The 20,430-nt window shown below is 48.8% G+C and overlaps 1 protein-coding gene across 2 annotated transcripts in view; it reads right to left on the bottom strand.

Annotated features, from left to right (window-relative positions):
- DLGAP2 (DLG associated protein 2) overlaps positions 1–14,514 on the bottom strand; it is a 275,780-nt gene extending 261,266 nt beyond the window's left edge. For both annotated transcript variants that reach the window (XM_027529990.1, XM_027529991.1), the window contains exon 1: positions 14,485–14,514. The gene's annotated coding sequence lies outside the window, so the exon portion shown is untranslated. The remainder of the gene's footprint in view (positions 1–14,484) is intronic.
- Between the last annotated feature and the right edge of the window lie 5,916 nt (positions 14,515–20,430).

The following is a 20,430-nucleotide window of genomic DNA, read 5'->3' as shown; positions in this document are numbered from 1 at the left end:
ATAGCATTCTAAATGATTTTATCATAAGGCTGTTATTTAGATTGACAAGACTGTCAATGAAAAATGGTTATAGAATGACTCAGGTTTTGAACTGATTTCAAAATCAGGAGAAATATTAATAAGTATATAGCCAGTTGCCCAGAGTCAAACAGTTCTCTGTAGGCACTAAACTACAGAAAATTCATTTAAAGTTTCCCATTTGGAATTATACATCAATGCCATTCTTGCCACACTCTTTGAACAGAATCCCATTTTCCTCACTGGGAATTCTACAAGTTATCTTAATTTAACATGCAGTATATATTCCAGTTCGTTAAAAACAGCTTCTGAGTTGAGGAATTCATATTGGCTAGAGAATTTGGATTAAATTCAAATTCAAACTGATGTTTTCATGCAGTAAACTGCCCGGGCTGCCGGGAGCCAGGTGGCCTTCTGGGAAAGACGGGCAGTCTCTGCACATCAGCAGGCTGCAAGCCTGACCCCCAGCCAGGCCCCTGCCCCGCCCCACCGGCCCCCGTGCTCCCAAGCACGCTGCACCAGGAGCGGAGGGCCAGTGGAGCAGAGACTCCCTCAGTGTCACCGACTGCAACGCGAGCTGCAACCCCAGACAGGCAGGGTGGCACTGGGCAGCCTCCTGGATCCTCGGTCTTCCGGAGACACTGGGTTGGGGGGATGCCTATGTCCCCGAGCCCGTATGCGGCAGGTGGGTGTTTCCTGCCTGGCCAGTGACGCGGCCCCAGGGGTCGGGGTGAGTATTCATGGTCCAGGTGAAGGCCTGTCTACAAACTGACGACCACATCCATACAAACAAAACTCGCTCTCAGCAGCCATCTGGCAGTACAGTTTCTCCATCTTATTGCAGACGTTGGCCCTGAGTAGGGGTTCAGGAGCGGGCAGGACCAAGGTTAGTTCCCAGGGGTCAAGCGGATTTTGTCAGAGATCCGAGGTGGAGATGGGAGCACAAAGTGTTGAAATGTTAACAGACCTTGGGTCTTCATTCCAGGCTCCCAAGCCCACGGCTCTTTTCACCATTTTGTGGTCATAAATCTCTAGGAGAAATTGATGAAGACTATGTCCTTCTGCCCCGAAGCAGACACAGACGCTCAAAGTTCCGCACATGGTTGCAGAACCTTTGCACACCTTTGGCTCATGGGCCCCCTGAAGAGCTGTAGGAAAAGCCTGCAGCTTGATATGGAAAGCTGCTCATGCTTCCTGTCTTACGGACCCTTCAAACCCAAACACCACGGTCCCCAGGCCTTTGTCCCCTTTCAGGGTCCAGCTCACCACTGGTCTCAGATGCTGTCCCCATGTCCATTGCTGGACATTTGAATATTCCTCCCACAGCTGAAACTGTGTGCTGCTTCTCTGGCACAACCATAATGGAGAGTTACAAGTGTTATGGCATTTACATGAGTGTGTGCCTTTCTTTCCAACAGATGTCATTTCTCCGCTAGCTGATGTCCTCATACATCACAGACCCTCTAAATGCACCAATTCACAGGCATGGCCTAAACCCCAGGCCTGAAACAAGGGCTGATTGTAGAGACAGCCGTTCAAATTCAATTACCTCACGTGTTACCTAAAATGATGATATTCTAATTACTTCTTAAATCTGATTACATAACTTTCTTGTTTTTGCTTCATAATACCTAAGTAACTGTTTTAGGATTTGAGAAAAAGGAGCATACTGAAATCACTCTAATGCTATTGTGCAAAGCCAATAGGAAGTGGGCCTATTAAAGGAGTGATACCAGGTCAACATCCTACATTTAAGCCAATCAGCCTGCTCAGTCGTCATGTGGCATCTGCGTCAGAGCTGAGCCCCACCTCAGTGTGGTGCCGGTTACCCCGCTGTGCAGAGCCCACTTGGGGAGTACTGCAAAGACACCCCCCAACTAATCACCCCTAGGAAGACTGAGTGGAAATTTGTTTTATTCAGGGTCACTGAGCATTTTTCAGAAGAAGCCACCACATCCTACACCTCTCCCACCCTGGGCCCCTCCCGGAACAAAAGCCAAGGATGGTGAGGTCTGGAGGACTGATGGAAGAGCCATTTGGGTGCTGATTCTTCCCTGCTTTCCTCTCGAGCCTTTGAGAGCGTCAGGACAGAGGTCGGGAACTCCTCTGGTGCAGGCCCCTGAGGAATCCGCGGGTGGCGTGACAGCAAGGGACCCTGCCTGAGCCCACAGGCGTCTGCCGCCCTGCACAGGTGCTGACTCAGGCGCTGACCAGGCATCACAGGGTGGGACAGGTCCTTCTCACCGGCTCTCTCTTCTGTCAAGGAAGGGAAACCGTTCTATAGCTACCTTTTACAGGAGTCCTAAGATGTAAAATATTAAATAGAAAGATTCTTTCTCTCCTCCTCTATTCTCTCCTTACCCTGAGCAGCCTCTTTACCTTAGAAGCCAAATTTTACCTAATGCAAAGAGCTGACTCATTGGAAAAGACCCTGATTCTGAGAAAGATTGAGGGCAGGAGGAGAAGGGGATGACAAAGGATGAGATGGTTGGATGGCATCATTGACTCAACGGACATGGGTTTGGGTGGACTCCGGGAGTTGGTGATGGACAGGGAGGCCTGGCGTGCTGCGGTTCATGGGGTTGCAAAGTGTCGGACACGACTGAGTGACTGAACTGAACTGAACTGGGAGTAGTAAAATTGTTTACTACAATTGTAGTAAAATTATTTTACTATATCTGTTTCATCATCATCATTGTTACAGCCATTGGTTTATTTATAACTACTTATTACAACCACCACTTTGTCAGCGTTTCTTTAGATGTACAGCTATCTCCCCATCCTGTATTGTCCCAATACCTAGAACAATACCTGACAACTAGACACGGAATAAAAATGCAGCAACGGAATAATCAACAACTGAGTAAAAAAGTAAATAAAACAGATACACTCGTCACTGAGCCCCTACACATGCCAGGCACTACGCTGGCCACTACAATCTTAAAACTGCCTTGGAGCGTAGATACTGTTCTCCCCATTTTGCAGTTTTGGCCTCAGTGAAGTTACAGAATTTGTTAAAGGTCTACAGGTTCTAAGGGGAGAAAGCTGGATTTGTTTCAAAACCAGTTTAGTTCTAATCTCGTATTCCTAATTTATACTCTTTCCCCTCTTTTCACACATTTTTATTTTGTACATTTATCATTAGTTTAACTTATTAATTAGCCTGGCAATAGTTACTCTGCCTGAACTGCCATCAGTTTCATAAAGAGGTAGAGGATTTATGAACTTGAACAACAGGAAGTGGGTCAGCCCTAGTCACAGTTCTGAACAATTTGTTCCCATCTGCCTTTGTTGCCACACACCTCACAGTAAGACACTGGGTTTCACTAAACTGAAGGTCAATGATGTGTAACGTCATGAAAACCAATCTGATGTCCATGCAGAGTATCTAGAAAATAGAAGGAGATGTTAGAAGCTAAGAGCTCTCTCTGTAGACGTGTGTGTGTGTGTGTGTGTGTGTGTGTGTGTGTGTGTGTGTGTAGACACACAACTGGGAAACTCTTTGGCTGCGAACAGCAGATCCACAGGGTCAGCTTCTCACGAAAGTTCACGCTTCCATCAACAGGAAGAAGCTGGACCACCAGCCCCTGATTCCTGGCCCCACTCTCCTATCCCTGGAGGCAGACACTGTGTTTGTTTCTCTCTAGGAAAGTGATTAACTTTGGATATAAGGCAAGAGCCAAAAAAGGCATATATTTCAACACCTATTTTTAAGGGCAGAGCCAATGATTTTGTATCCTATTAGTCAATGAAGTTCAGATGATCAATAGTCACATCCAGCAAAGGCTCTCCCTTGCCCACTGCGTATCCTACTTTTCTTTCCATTTCTCGTCTCAGAGAAACACGTTTCAGCACGCTGAACGCGCCTGACTACTCCCCTCATTACACGTGGCTGAGCATCTCTGACACTCCTGATCCTGCTCAGGCTACACAGCCCCTGCCTGCACGTCATTTCCCATGTTGGTGAGACGAGGCCACTCAGTGTTTAGGAAACAAAACCACCCATGGTCCACAGCCGGGTTGGGGGCGGGGAGTGTTCATGATCAACAGAGAGCAGAGCTAAAGGGAAGACAGTGTGTCTACAGTGGGAAGGGAGGGGCCTTTTCAAGAGGGAAACATGGGAAAGAGAAGTGGAAGAAATCTACCACCTGTAGCATGCCCGAGGGCCAGGCCTTTCCTGAGAACGCTCGCCAGCCAGGAAAGCAGTCACCTCCACTCACGTTCTCTCACAGGACCCCTCAGGGATCCCATGAAGGGGGGACCACTGTTAGTTCAACATTTTTAGGGTAATGAGTCAGACATCTAGTTTGCTTTCTAGGTTCCAAGACCACTGGTCTGTCTGTGACACCACAGCAATTGTTCCCTTTTTAAAAGCACTTGCAAGCATTTTGCTAACTTGTAAGTCCACAGCCTGAGTTCTGGGTCATTTGATCACAAGATTGGTTGGGGAAGAACACAGAAATTCTATGTTGGAAAGTTTACCTCCAAGGTCATTCTACACTGATAGATGCTGGGAAGACTCAATAACTTGTTATTCGTGACACTGGTATTGAGATGTAACAATCAGAGGGAAAAGCAAAATTATGAATATATATTATTAATAAAAAACAAGGGATTCAGCGGGAAGGGTTTCTCATCTCTGTCAGTCACTTAAAAACAAGTAACTCCTAAAACCCAGCCAAACTGTAAACACAAACTTGGACAAGTATTGGAGAAAGGTCAACTGTTCGACCTTGACTTCAAGTCATATCTTCTGTGAATCTCTTATGACAGACACTGCGGACCATGATGGATAGTCTTTCCAGTACATTCTCAGAGCTCAGAGGATGCAGTTTAGCTTGCAGTGCCTTCCAGCTTTCCTTCCCGGCACCCAGTGTAGAGTCCTGGGGCTCAGTCAGTGCTTGTGAAATGCAGGCAGGAAAAGGGAGAAAATCCAAGAGGAAGGCAAGGATGAAGGCACAGCCCAGTCACCAGAGGAGGGCAGACGGCGCGTGAGAGTGCAGGCCGCTGTCCTGGAGCCCCAGAGGCTGAGCCGTGACTCTGACGCTCTGCCAGCCCTCCCCCTCTCCTCTGTCCACCTGAGGCGTGTCTCGTGGCTGGCAGGGCCCTGCTGCCGCTCTGGGGACCCACTGGAGAAGGTGGATCCCAAGGCTGGAGGCACCAGGACGGTCACTGAGCCCTGAACCTACTCTGCCCGAAGGTCCAAGGCACAGAGACACTTCCTTGTCTTTGAAAATATCTCAGCACTCGGCACCCGGCACCTCAGAATGACATTCCCAAAGGGTTCTCACGACGTTTGCCAATGTACAGTTCAAAACTCAGGCTCAGAAAATCACAGGAAAAGAGGTGGAGAGTGGAGACAATGCACCCTCTGCAGGGACTCATTCTCAGGGAACACAAGCACTCACTTCTCTCTTCTCTGGAGCTTGAGAAGACGGAAAGAATTTTCTTGAGGACACTGAAATCTCATCACATCAACCAAAAGGCAACCTGAATGGGGGGTGTTTTACCCATGGATCCTGAGATGATATGAATAAGATTCAAATTTTATTTTATTTTATTTTTTTTCTTTTTTTTTTTTTCTAATTTTATTTTATTTTTAAACTTTACATAATTGTATTAGTTTTGCCAAATATCAAAATGAATCCGCCACAGGTATACATGTGTTCCCCATCCTGAACCTTCCTCCCTCCTCCCTCCCCTACCATCCCTCTGGGTCGTCCCAGTGCACTAGCCCCAAGCATCCAGTATCGTGCATCGAACCTGGACTGGCAACTTGTCTCTTACATGATATTTTACATGTTTCAATGCCATTCTCCCAAATCTTCCCACCCTCTCCCTCTCCCACAAAGTCCATAAGACTGTTCTATACATCAGTGTCTCTTTTGCTGTCTCGTACACCGGGTTATTGTTACCATCTTTCTAAATTCCATATATATGCGTTAGTATACTGTATTTATGTTTTTCCTTCTGGCTTACTTCACTCTGTATAATAGGCTCCAATTTCATCCACCTCATTAGAACTGATTCAAATGTATTCTTTTTAATGGCTGAGTAATACTCCATTGTGTATATGTACCACAGCTTTCTTATCCATTCATCTGCTGATGGACATCTAGGTTGCTTCCATGTCCTGGCTATTATAAACAGTGCTGCGATGAACATTGGGGTACACGTGTCTCTTTCCCTTCTGGTTTCCTCAGTGTGTATGCCCAGCAGTGGGATTGCTGGATCATAAGACAGTTCTATTTCCAGTTTTTTAAGGAATCTCCACACTGTTCTCCATAGTGGCTGTACTAGTTTGCATTCCCACCAACAGTGTAAGAGGGTTCCCTTTTCTCCACACCCTCTCCAGCATTTATTATTTGTAGACTTTTGGATCGCAGCCATTATGACTGGTGTGAAATGGTAAGATTCAAATTTTAAAACAAAGTTCGTGCATTCCTGACGGCAACATTCTAACAGGGAAGACGAATGTCAGAGCCTGGCCTCATGTTAAATTTCTCCTTATCCATCCTTCCCAGTATTGCAGGGTGGTTTATTACGAATTACTAGGAACACCTCTGATTTGACTCTTCTCAGCATTCAAGTACATATATTCCATGTGCACCTTCACCTCTCATACATGCTTCAGAAGGCAACAAACAGGCTTAAGTTTACTGGCGAGAAAATAGACAGTACTTTATCTACACATAGTAAACTTGAAATCTGATATTTAAATTGTCCAGTGACCAGAAACAAAGAATATTTATTTATTCCTTGAGAAAAGTAATGAGGTAAAATTGTTTCAGTGCCAGCTGAATGCCTAAAACTCAGATATTGCATAATCTAAAAAAAAAAGAAATTTGCAAATTAGGGTTCATTTGTGCATTTTATATCATTCTGCATAAATGCATAATTGTGACAGTCTCAGACACCAGATGGTGTGTGCAATTCATATCCATTTTCACTCTGTTCTATTACACGTAATGGCTGTGGCTTCACCTCTGAGTTGAAGCGTACCTTATAACAACTGCCTTGGTCGACAGTAAGACCAGACACCCTAACAGTCAGGAACATGGGCTTGTGGGGAGCAGAGATGAAGCGACAGGGCTCCTGTGCTCAAAGCGCCGACAGACCAGCGCTCAGCTCCGAGTCTGACACGCACTGAGCTGCAGCAGGAACCCCGAGAGGAGGAAGGAGGTGAGGAAGTCTGAGAGGAAGCACAACAGGGCACAGAGGTGTCCAGAGGGTGAGTGTCTAAAGGTGATGGAGAGCACCCGGAGCACCGGTCAGGGAGACGGAGCACCAGCTAGTCCCTGAAGGCTTTTCTGGACTTTTCTACATTGAATACAAATATATTACAAGTCTCATTTCCCTGTACACATGAAACTAAGCTCTGCTGAGATAACAAATGCCAACCAGTCCCGTGTGTCCCATGATCTCCCTCCCTGCTCATCTCTCTCTCTCTCTCTCACACACACACACACACAGAGTCCCCACCAGCCCTTCTGCAGCCTGTCTGTGTACTCCTGCAGTTCTGTGTTAGGAGGTAGGACCAGAATCCAGAGGGCCCATGTGTTAACTCATGGCCCCAAGAAGAGAAGGCAGAGATGCTCTGCTGAGAGAGTGTGGTCCAAGGAATGTCTGCTCCTCTGGAGCCAAGAGGGTCCTGGACTCCTACAAACATTTCCAATAAAAGCTCAGACCGTTTGGGCAAGCCACAGAGCCACAGCACAGAAGGACTGAGGTCAAGCAGAAGACTAAACCTTGACCTTGGCCAGAAATATCTCCCTTCAGCAAACAACAGACAGGGCTCCCAGGAGGGATGCTGGGTGCCTGGGAAATGCCCTGGATCCTCTGCTCTCCCTGGGGACCAGCTCCCTCCTGCAAGATTCTGCTCAAAAATTGAGGCGAGGGTTTCCCATCGGATTCTGGATCTGTCAGTTTCTCGTTGTAATCCTCTTTTTCTTTTTTGCATATTTGAGTCAGTTCTACTGTTTTAGCTTCTAAGAACTGTGACTTTTTATCGTTAAATAATTTTATTGATGTGTAAAAACACCTGAGTCGCTTTTCTAGTGTATTCTGCGTTATCTGAGCCCTTTGGTCTCTCCCCTCCACCCTCTCTTCTCACGTATTCTGTGTTATTTGAGCCTCCCCACCCCTCCACCCTCTCTGGCCTCTTCTGGAGAGACTTCTGCTGCATGTGTGGCATCTTCCTCACTCCCTCTATTTTCTCAGAAATGGTTGGTTATTAGTCCATTTGGCATCAGCCTTTACGATGGGAAGCCTCCTTGTCATCGTAGTCCGTGTCTTCTCTCTGGCTATATTTAAGATCACTTGTACAGCCCGCATATTCTGTAGCTTCCCTTTATAAGATGTGGGCATGCCTTATGTATTGTCTTCAACACTGGAAGTCTGTGGATCAAGAGGCGAGACCTGCTGCTTCAGTTCTGGGAAAACCTCAGCCTTTCCTTCTCGAGCAAGGCCTCATCTCCCCCTTCTCCTTCACCTCGCGCCCAACTCCAGGCACGTGCTTGTGCTTCCACAGCGCCTCCCCTGCACCTGCATTCTCGTTTCATGTCCCCTTCAGTGTCTGCGTGCAGCTCTAGTTGACGGCCTCGTATCACTTTCCTAGTCAGCTCTTCTCTTTCCAGCTCTGTCAAATCCACGTACAACATATGGACACGGCAGCGAATTTCAATGACATTTCTTGTTTCTAGACACACTGTTTTTATAATCTGTCCTTGTTTTCATACCAGATACTTCCTTAACTCTGGTCTCTTTTCCTTTTGAAAATCTATTTAGTAATTTTAAACCTACCCAGCACCTCTGCAGGTCTGTTGATTCTCATGCTTCTATCAGGGTTTCTCACCCTGAAGTTTCTTTATACGACAGGCAATATTTCACTGTATGTTTATCTAAAATGAGGGTTATTTTTAAGTGGAGAAGGAGCTCCTGGAGCCCCATTTTGTCAAAGATCCTGCAGATAATTTGTGACTGGAATCAGCCACAGCAGTCAGGCTTGGACAGAATCCTAAACGCTTCTGCTTCCAGAACAATGTCCACATTAATTCACCACATGGACCTCTGACTCAGCTCGTGGGAATTCAGATCTCACATCCGTGCCTGCAGTGTGCGTACCATTGGTAACCATGTTCTACCCATGGCCGTGGAAATGTGATAAGCTTCCTTCAGTGCTTTCTCGGGCGGATGTTCTCCAGGCCTTCTCTCACAAACGGGGAAGCTCACTGAGCTTCTGGGGTTCATTTCCGGGGCTCAGCCCCAGCATCCCTCCCCATCGTCCCTCCCCCCGGCGCCTCCAGCCTGCAGGTGCAGCACGCCTCTTCTCTGACCGCCTCCCATCCTTTCGGGGTTTACTGCTCAGGGGCCACTGCCTCGGGACTCACGCCCACCCCCAGGTTTACAATGCCCCGCTAATTCTTGGGACCTAAGCGATTCCCTCACTTTCTTTCATTCCATCCAGTTCAACTACGTGCTGAAAGCAAATGCTGATAAAATCGTGCAGCGACTTTATGTCTGTAGCAGGGATGGGATGTCATCCATGCTTCTATGCCCCCATCATAAACTTTTATGAGGAACAGTATTCTCTGTCTTCCCCTAGGCAGTGTTTTCTGATTTCCACTATAACACAAGCCATTTTAAGGTCCTGGAAGACAGATTGGTTGGAGCAGGGTTCTGTTTTCTCTCACAAATTAGGTGAATTCTTCAGTTCCTAAGCAACACTAATTTTTTCTAGAGTGCCTGGCGCATGTGGAGAACTTAATAAATGGTGGTTATCTTCCACTAACCATCCAAGAAGAGCAATCAGAAGAAAATAATTTTTATCTAAAGCATACAATTAAAAAGCTATGATCTCAGGACCAGAGGGGCACTGGTTGTTGCTATTTGAGAACCGACGCCCCCATTTCTACAGACGGGGGTGGGGGCTGGGAGGGGGTGGAGAATGCTTCTCACTGAACCCTCTGATGCCCAGTTATCTAAAAGCAACCTTATTATTTTCCCTAATTGTTGAGAGGCCTTAAAATCTCAGGATGACACACTCTCAATTAAGGTATAAAAATAGTGCGGAAATTTCCATCGTTTATAGTCACTAGTAGGGAAAATCTTGAATATTTGCACTTAAAAAAATCAAGAACATAATAATACAAATACAGGGAAAATTCTTTTTTGTTTGTTTGTTTTTACTCGGGGGTTATGAAGGGAGACGAAGTATTTTGGACTCATTCTATTTATAATAAAACATTGGAGTGTATATGTTTGTTCAAAATTCCAGTAGCAGTATGCAATTTCTGTTTTTAAATGATCAAAGTAAAAAAATATTCAGATTTAGAAAGAAAATTTCTCACTTCAAACTTTCTGAGATTTCCCATTTTTAACCTTAATCTTGTTTTTTTTTGGATTGGCATTTCTACAAATAACGTTTTCCCAGTGATCTGATGCATCAGTTCAGTTTAGTCGCTCAGTTGTGTCGACTCTTTGCTACCCCATGAATCGCAGCATGCCAGGCCTCCCTGTCCATCACCAACTCCCGGAGTTCACTCAAACTTGTGTCCATCGAGTCCATGATGCCATCCAGCCATCTCATCCTCTGTCGTCCCCTTTTCCTCCTGCCCCCAATCCCTCCCAGCATCAGAGTCTTTTCTAATGAGTCAACTCTTCGCATGAGGTGGCCAAAGTACTGGAGTTTCAGCTTTAGCATCATTCCTTCCAAAGAACACCCAGGACCTATCTCCTTTAGAATGGACTGGTTGGATCTCCTTGCAGTCCAAGGGACTCTCAAGAGTCTTCTCCAACACCACAGTTCAAAAGCATCAATTCTTCGGTGCTCAGCTTTCTTCACAGTCTAACTCTCACATCCATACACAACCACTGGAAAAACCATAGCCTTGAGTAGACAGACCTTTGTTGTCAAAGTAATGTCTCTGCTTTTTAATATGCTCTCTAGGTTGGTCATAACTTTTCTTCCAAGCAGTAAGCATCTTTTAATTTCATGGCTGCAGTCACCATCTGCAGTGATTTCGGAGCCCAGAAAAATAAAGTCTGACACTGTTTCCACTGTTTCCCCACCTATTTGCCATGAAGTGATGGGACCGGATGCCATGATCTTCGTTTTCTGAATGTTGAGCTTTAAGCCAACTTTTTCACTCTCCTCTTTCACTTTCATCAAGAGGCTTTTTAGTTCCTCTTCACTTTTTTCCATAAGGGTGGTGTCATCTGCATATCTGAGGTTATTGGTATTTCTCCCGACAATCTTGATTCCAGCTTGTGCTTCTTCCAGCCCAGCATTTCTCATGATGTACTCTGCATATAAGTTAAATAAGCAGGGTGACAATATACAGCCTTGATGTACTCCTTTTCCTATCTGGAACCCGTCTGTTGTTCCATGTCCACTTCTAACGATCTGATGTATATGCCACCTCAAATGGTCCACTGCTTTGAAGTGATCATCTTAAGGTCTCTATCACTGAAAAATCTTTTTTTCTAAAATCCATCATAACATTTTTGTAGCACATTCCTGCATGCCAGATTTGTATCATAAGAGCCTTTTTCATTCCCTAGTTTTAATTGGGTTAAATGACATAAATGTAAGACACTGTCATTACATTAGAGCAGATTTCAAATAAGTTCTCTTCGACCCTACCAGGCATCAGGATCTGTCTTCCCACCTCAGAAAATTTCTTAGGAAGGAGAGCAGGTTGAACCACAGAGTGTAAATAGACAGACAAGTCCATGAACAGTTGGCTATGGTCCCACCACGGTCCACAATTTTCTTGGTGCGCTTGTTAATAGGCAAGTGGTAACATGCACCTGTCAGTGATGTCTGAAAACCACCATATACCCTAAATCATCTCCCTGTATTACAGTGATGGATTATATCATACAAAACCTTCAGAGAGTCTTTCAGTGTCAAGGAAACCTTAGGAGGTAACCTTGCTGTATGACATCCAGTTACTTCCAAGGTCTAAATGACAACAGGAACCACTAGGAAAATGACACAAGTTGAGATGGTCTAATTTATTAAATTAGTATAGAAAATTATGTCAACAAATAAGATTGCTCTTAGTAAATTTTAAACTTTTTCTTTTTTTTGAAATGGGTCCCCATTCTGGGTAGAAAGGAAGATTCCAATAAATAACAATAAATTCCATTAAACATCTTCATCTCAGAAAAACATAGTCATCCAAATTTTAGAAGCCTTGCAATGTAGAGAGCGTAAGCAACTGGCATGTTCAAACTGTGATCTGCATTTTACACACAATTAAACTTTCATGATCTCCGGAAAGCAGGCCTCTGCAGTTCAGGAGCCCACAACCTCAAAGTCCTGAGGTCCGCAGCCTCCCACAGCTTGGTCCGCAGTCTCACTGGCATGATAGATACTATCATCTGAGGCAACGCTAACTATTCAATCTGGATCCAGGAACTGCTCTCTCCCAGAGAACTCATCATTAAAATGCAAATAGGTGTTTCCCACTTGACTGGTTTAGTGGTGAAACACTGTTCACAGCCCTGACACAAAAGGGAGCTCCATCAATTGATGCCTTAACCTTCCGGGTGTGATGAGTGCATGGGCCCAGATCTGAGCCTGACATCCTGCCGCCAGCCGCTGGCTCTGATCCTCGCTCTGCAGCAGGCTTATGAGTTAACTGATAGAAGCTGCTGAAGAAATTACGAACAAAAAAGCTGATTTCAGATTCTGCTCACTGCACCCAGCCAGCCCTCACTCAGACTAATTACTTAAATGATTTAAAAATGTATGAATATTCATATGATCGTGCTTTTCAAAAAATAAAGCACAGCTGAGCCCGTGCCATCCAATCTTTCCTGCTCTCTCGTGTGGAGCAACCCCACTTGCGTGTCTGAAACCCTGAAATGACTGTGAGAGGGGAGGAGTCCTGCGAGGGGTCAGCCCTGGTCCCACGGCCACCTGGCTGCAGCCTGAGACCACCCTGACCCTCAGGGCCCCTCCGGCTGGATGACTGGGGTCACTCTCACACCAAGTACAGTTGGACTCTGATTAAACATCCACAAGCCCATCTGCCCCAGAACAAGGACAGCTGCGTCTCCCCTCCCCCAACTGGTCCCCCTGCTGGGCTGACAGCGCTCCTGACCTGGACCTCGGGCAGGTGGACGCAGCTCATCCGGGTCGGGCAGGCCTGGGTCTGAGTGTAGGGCTGGGCCTCTGCCTGGACCTGGACTTGGCTCTACCGTGCTCTGCTGCCGGCCAGCCAGGGCTCGTCCACTCCAACCTGCCCCCCGGGCATCCATGGAAACACTGACACCCCTCGACCCAGCCTGGATTCCAGACGACACGCGTGCCTGAATCAGCGCTTCACCCCTCCCTGCACACCAGGCTCCGCTGACTCCACTCACTGGCAACAACCCCACGCACACACCGTCAGCCCACGGAACGCGGACGGCGGCTCACGGCAACATGGAGAGTGAAACTCAGCACAGGTTTGCAGACACCACCATGTAACAACAGCTTCATGCTTCAAGACTCCTGCAGTGTGTGTGGCACACACTTCCACAAAAAGTGGGGGCGCAGAGGACAAGGGGATTAGATGGGAGGCCTAGGCATGGGCTCGGCCCATGTGGGGACGACAGGAAGAGCTGAGACAACAGGAAAAGACATAGGACACACTGGAGAACTCCATCTGTCACCCCCAGACACCCCAGGACACCCACAACCCCCAGGATGCCTGACCCCCCATGACCCCTGGCATCTCCGAGGTTCCCACACCACGCAGATGAAACCCTCTCCCAACCGTCATCTGGGAGCAGCTGCCCCAGGACCTTAAACCCTGAATGTTGTTTGACCAGGGCCTAGATTTCGCATTTCCATAACAGTGAAGCTTAAGATATCAGCATCTGAGCTACCTGCAGCTCTGTGTGTCACCACATGATCCTCAAATAGCACAAGAGCAGTTCCAAACAGTCACAAAATCCAGGTAGTGCAGTGCTTGATGAAATTTTCAAGTTACCCCCTTGCTCACTCTTTTTTCAACTCATGGGCAGACACCTCCTTGGTGGTGTGATCCCATGCGTGGATGGAAGCCCCGTGGGGGGCACACGCCACACGCTGCTGGGGGGCCGCTGCTCGGACCCCACCCTCTTGGCTTCCGACCCTGACAACTAGGAAGGAAGGGCTCCCAGAGGCCTCCTTTCATGTGAGGCCTGTTGCACACCAGCTAATTTATCTAAAGCCCATAAAAACATGTCTCATACATTTCTGAATCCACATCCGAGTGCTGTGGTCTGGGAGCAGTGCCAATTCTCCTCTGGAGACAAGCATCTCCCACCCAGTGCCTGTCCCATGCTCGGTTCTGATTCTCCTCCTCACTTTTTCATCAAACACTGCAAAGACCAGGCTATGGATCTGTAACCTGCCTCCGACGGGCTCCACGGTGTCCATCACAGGACAGGGGGTGCCCACCTGAGGCTCGTGGGACAAGGGGCACTCACCTTCTGGCTCTCCGCAGAGGGTGCACTGTGACTCTGCAAACAGAACAGAGAGAGACGTTGGTCAGTCCCGGCTCAGCCACAGACTCAGACTCACATTAGCCTGCTTGCAACCCGGCCACCCTGGCAGGACGAAGGGCTCCGACCTCGCATCTCAGCAGATTTTATTGTAAAGAAACCACTGTTGCAGGTGTTTTACATGATACAGTTTTTAAATAGCAGCAACTGTGTCAGATGCATCTGCTCACACTAGACACACGTTCACAGCTGTACGTGACTCATATTACTCAGCTGAAATAACGGCAATATATTTATCACTTAATATTAATATTGAAAACTTTGATTACAACTCTGTTAGATATCTCAAGCACAAATAATTATAAGCAAACGTATAAAGCTGTGTTTCAGTAAAAACACTCAAATGGACAAGTACCGAGTGCTCACAAAGCAGGCCCATGACTGGGGACCAGGCTCTGCGGGAGGTCCCAGGATCCCCGGGGACACCGCCACGGGCTGCACCTTAGCAGAAGCCAGGCACTTGCAGACACAGTGCAGGTGGGGCTGCGGGGCCATCCCCCCAGACCCTGCACAAAGGGCCTCCTTTTCCAGAAGAGCCTCAACCTGGACAGCAGAGCCGGCTGCACACAGGACTCCCAGCCCTGGGGTCTCTCCCCCTCCACTTCCCTCCAAATCCAGGCCCAGGGGAAAGCCCCACAGGGCAGATATAACACTCCCACCCCAGAGGCCAAGGACCCGCCGTGAAGGAGCCCACCCTCCCCAGCTCACCAGGAGCTCCTGCACCCCACTCTCTGCACGCTGCACACACTCAGCTGCTCCGTGTAGGTGGGGCCACCAGCACCGGCTGCATTTAGGGATGTCCCAGGCCCCAGGGGCTCTTGTCACTGTGACAAGCGTCCAGGCGGCCCATCTGCAGGGAGGGGAGGTCACCACTGGGAGCTGACGACGGGGCAGGGGAGGGGTGGCCACAGGGCAGAGGGCTTCACGCCCAGCCCCACACTCGACCCTGACCCACTCTGCCCCTGCTGCCCTGGAAGGGACCAAACAACACCAGGTTTTTACTTGGTACAAGAATCGTGCAATGATAACTGAATTTGCATCAAAAATGACCCACAAATTCAAGACATTCTCAGTGGACTTCATCTCCCTCCAGGTTATTATGTTGTATGTGTTCAAAACTATCCCACAAGTTGAAACCACAGTAACAGCACAATGATGATGACGATGGTGGTGGCCCAGTAACGGACACCCTCAGGAAATTCAGATTCTGTGAACCAAGGATCATTCTTTGGTTCAAAGAAGAAGTAGGGAGATGGTATTAGTTGAGCCCGTGGCATATTAACTTCTCCAGAACGCAAGTCTTAAGCAAATGCCATTTCAAATTCAATTATTAATGCATTTATGCCTTAGTCTTTAAAGAATCGTTTCCAGCAAGATCATAAAAATCTGTCATCCGTGTGTCACGACCAGGACATGCAGTGGCTGGTCCAGCACTGTCTGCATGCCTGACAGGTTCTTCTCCTAAATATCAAGCACGGCCTTCTGCTACGAGCCGCAGGCACTGGTAACAGGAGGCAGTGAGGGCCCAGCGCGTCCAGCAAATGTCTCCTGGGGCAGCCAGCCCGAGCTGGGGTAAACAGTTCCCAGAGCACCTGACCTCCCATGAGCTGGAGGGAACAAGCAGATGCTGGGAGCGCTGAGCCTGTGTGAGTGGGCACGCTGGTCAGGGCTGATCCTCATCACCAGGGTTGTGACCTCCAGACGTTACCACCTCACCATCAGAAACACACACCAGAATGACAACTGACCCCGGATGGTGACCCAAGTGGACGGCGGGCTGTGGACCTCACTGTGATGACACCCACTCTGAACTTCAACACTTGCTGCCTCTCCGAGCGCCTCAGAGCTGTGGCCCTGGGACTCCCCACCCAGGGATCCCTACCTGGTGTCTGGGTACAAGGGCCCACGACACAGGGACAAGCCCCATCAGCGCTGGGGATTTGCTGGCAGCTGGGCGCATGGGGCGGATGTGCACACATGGCAGGGTGGGCACATGCTTAGAGTCTGTCCTGCCTGGGGGTCCTGGCCGTGCTCACAGAGAAGTAGCTAATGTAACACAGACGTCTCCCAGGCAGCAGCGGGGAGGCTCTGGAGCGGGAGGTCCACACACGAGGTGTCTCCCCTCCCAAGGGTGCGGTGGGTCCATGGACTTGACAGGATCCTGGACACCGTCAGCTCACAGGATGCCCACGTGAGAACACTGACACTCCCAGAAACAGATGAAGACCACCGAGTCCACACCTCCTGTAAATTCCCTGTCACCTGACAGGAATATCTGCCCCCAATTACACCCCATCCTGTCCTGTGCCCTGTGTATCAACAGGAGAAAGGCGGCCTTATAGAGGCCGATGTGATTAATGTCACAGAGGCTGGACAATGTGCAGTGAACAGCAGCAGCTCAGAGTGGAAACCACGGCTAGGCTGTGGGAAGCTTCCCAGGAACTTACTTAGGCAGTGAACGGTAGCACTGGGGCTTCCCTGGCCAGGGGCAGGGAGGGACAGGCACCAGGCCCAGGGCCTGAGGCCCCCGTGTGGGAAGTCGTAGGAGAGGCCGCAGCTCTGGATGGAGCAGGATGCTCACAGCTCATGTTGTGGCAATGAGTGGACTTGGGGTTAGCAGGTGTGGCTCACGGGGCTTTTTGGGGGTCGTTTCTCCCAAATAAGAAGGGCTGTCAGTGTCTGCGATCTGGGACCTTCCTCTCCTCCCCAGGGCTCAATCAGCAGCGGGAGGAGCCATGGCAGAGAGAGAAACTGGGCTCACTGGTCTAAACCATGAAGCATCTTAAATGAGGCAGTCTGGGGAGGGGTAGGATGGTCCAGGGATGAAGGCAGGATGTAGGAGGGTGGAAAGAGTGATTTGGCACCAGGCAACGTGACAGAGGGGGTGCAGCCTGGACCCCTGACCATGGGCTCAGGGGACCTAGACCCTAGGCTGCTGATGGGCTTCATGTCACTCGGGATTTGCTGTAAAGCAGCTAATTCACAGGCAAGTATGTATGCGATACAGCCACTCAGGTGGGGGGCTTCCTCTGAACTGGGGCTGCGAGGTCTGTGAAAGCCCTGACCCTTCAGCTTGGTTTCTCATCTGGTCCTCGTCTAAAAGGTGGCTTGTGCTGCTGCTAAAGTGCATTGACACGCACAGACCAGGCACTGAGTGGGGCTTTGTGGGTGAGGTTCTGGCTCCGCGTTTTCAGGCTTCTGCCTCCCTGTGCTCAGACACATCCCCAAGCCCTGCGCCAGCTGATCACATCCTGGAATCCCGTGACAGTAAAGGCGGGATCCCGTGGGCCCCCGGGATTCTGTCTGTGTTACCACCTTCTTCCCCAGAGACCCCCGGTCAAGACTGCAGCAGTGATGAGGGAATAAACGTGGTGCATTGTGAGTTCACCATCATTAGTGCAGAGTCTCACTTAAATTAGGAGAAGACTACACTCACATATGCTAATTGACACGAGAGAGAGAAATCTGTCCCTGCTCCAGGTGCACCCCGGAGAACTCGCCTGTGCCCACGCTGCAGGTCTGGCCCGCTGGAGCTAGTTCGTTCTCCTGTGTGAGTGCACACGTGTTCTCATCCTTACGCGGAGAGGGACGCCGGTGTGAACCCAGAAAGTGTTCTGCAGTGGAGCTGCTTGTCTCAGGCCTGTGAGTGAGTCATTCACCTCCCCGCTCTCCCACCTGCCCGCCCTTCTCACGAGGTGACCCAGGGGTGAGCTGACAGCAGCTCCCCAGGGAGCCCCGGGGGGACAGCTGACGCTCAGAAGCCCTGCAAGTGCCCTGCCAAGCTTGCTGGCGCAGATCCGTGAGGCCACCAGGGCTGCAGGCAAAGCCGACTTCAAGATCACTGAGAAGAGGGCAGCCCTTTCCTGAGGCTTCTTCTTCCCATCAGCACTCCATCAGCAGGAAGCAGATGGGGTCCCGGTGCTCCAAGAAGGCGGTCGGCTAGGTGCAGGGCGCAGGGCACCCGCTGCGGCAGAGAAGGGTGACCTGGGAGACCAGAGCTGGGGGCGTGGTATGAGCCAGGGGTGTGGCCTGGGCTGCGGGAGTGGCTTGGGCAGGGGGCGTGGCCTGAGGGGTTGTGTGACCAACGCCTGAGCTGAGGCATGGCCTGGGGAGAGGAGTGGCTTGGATTGGGGGAGTGGCCTGAGATGGAGGGCGTCGCCCTGGTGGGCAGGGGCGTGGTCTCAGAGGGTTGGGCCGTGGGCTGTGCCAACCGCACTCACTGACTGTGCCTGTGCCCAGTCTGCCTTCACTCCCCCAGGGCCGGGAATGAAGGGGAGGCGGACCCTTCATCTCCGAAGCCTCAGGACAGCCGGGAGTCAGGACACAGGATGCTCCGTGTGCTCTCACAGGGAGGAGGTCCACAGCAAGAGCCCCGCAGGCAAAACACCCCTCGAATGGAGCCAGGCATGCTCTCCAGACACGCAGACGGCTCGGTGATATGGCGCTCACTCACCCGTGCACTTGGGGTGATGCTGCGTGATTCAGGAACAACATGGCTTCATGGCAAAACATGGAGCAGCTATATGACACAACTATGTGCTAATATGACAACATGTGATATGATAACAGGACATACACACATACATACAGGCATGACATGGCTGCACGACACCACTACATGGTAATTCATATAACATACATGATGACACAACTATGCTCGATGACAGCATGACTGTAAGACAGCACAACTTATAATAACATGACAAAAGGACAGCATGACTATGGTCACACAGGACAGGTCACAGCATGGCCCTACAATGACATCGTGGTATATGATAATATGACCGTAAGACAACAGGACTATTTGAGAGTATCACCTGACAAAATATAATAGCTCAAGAAACCTGACTGTTCATCAACAAGGAACACGTGAATAAATCGTAATTTGCTCATTCTATGCAATCTTGTGTACTAAACTGGAAAAAACTCTGAAACATTAAAAAATAGAGAGTCAAGGGTTGAACACTGCATCTTCCAATTACGAAAGCGCTGTCTTTAATATCATTCAACAAATATGTATAGAGAGCCTACTGGGTGCGAGAATTTATGCTGGGTGGTAGGCACTGATAATATTATACTGTGACATGTGGTTCTGTGTATTCATAAATGTATGGGGAAGCCTAGAATAGTAAACAGCAGATTTCACCGTAAGTTATTTCTAAGTAATAGCAGTGTATAGCAGGAGGCTGGTCCTAGGGGTTAGGTGGGAGACAGAGAGGATGAAATGAGTTCTTGGTGAACGTGTGTGAATTTGTAATTGGAAAGGCACTCTTTAAAATGCACACAGGTTAAGAATAAAGGAAAACAATATTTCTGGCACAAAGTCCATCTATAAATATTAGCTGTTAATATTACCATCATCTGAGTTTGTCTTTGTTCCAATTTCAATGCACAGGACACAATTTGCCTATCAAAGGGGGAGCAGTGGATTCTACCCCCAGGGCTGGTCCAGCAGTGAATGACATCATCATGTAACTCCTCCCCCAAACCTCGCACATGCTGATCAATCACCAAATGTTAGGAATGCCCGTGGTTGGCAAGAGTGACCTGGGTTTGGCAGGAGGAGCAGGCCTTGTCTAGATGGTGGAACCCTTTCGGGGAAGGATAGAGTATGTCTCTGAGGAAGGCATCACACAAGTTTGTTTCTAATCATTTTCAAAATATTTTGTCAAGAAGACGACTTCTATGTGTAGTGTCTCTTACCTGCTCAGGAGCCACATCACCTGTGAGCTCACACCTCTGCTTACAGCTTTCCAGCTGTCAACGCCCCCCTTCCCCACAATGCCATGGATGACTCTGGAACATTTCTGGGGAGCTGACCTATCCTCCAAGGCAGCTTGATTTAAGGAAGTTAAATGATTTCTTAGAATC

Source organism: Bos indicus x Bos taurus, chromosome 27 (genome assembly GCF_003369695.1).
Source record: "Bos indicus x Bos taurus breed Angus x Brahman F1 hybrid chromosome 27, Bos_hybrid_MaternalHap_v2.0, whole genome shotgun sequence".
Classification (NCBI taxonomy): domain Eukaryota; kingdom Metazoa; phylum Chordata; class Mammalia; order Artiodactyla; family Bovidae; genus Bos; species Bos indicus x Bos taurus.
This window is presented reverse-complemented; position numbering and strand designations above follow the sequence as displayed.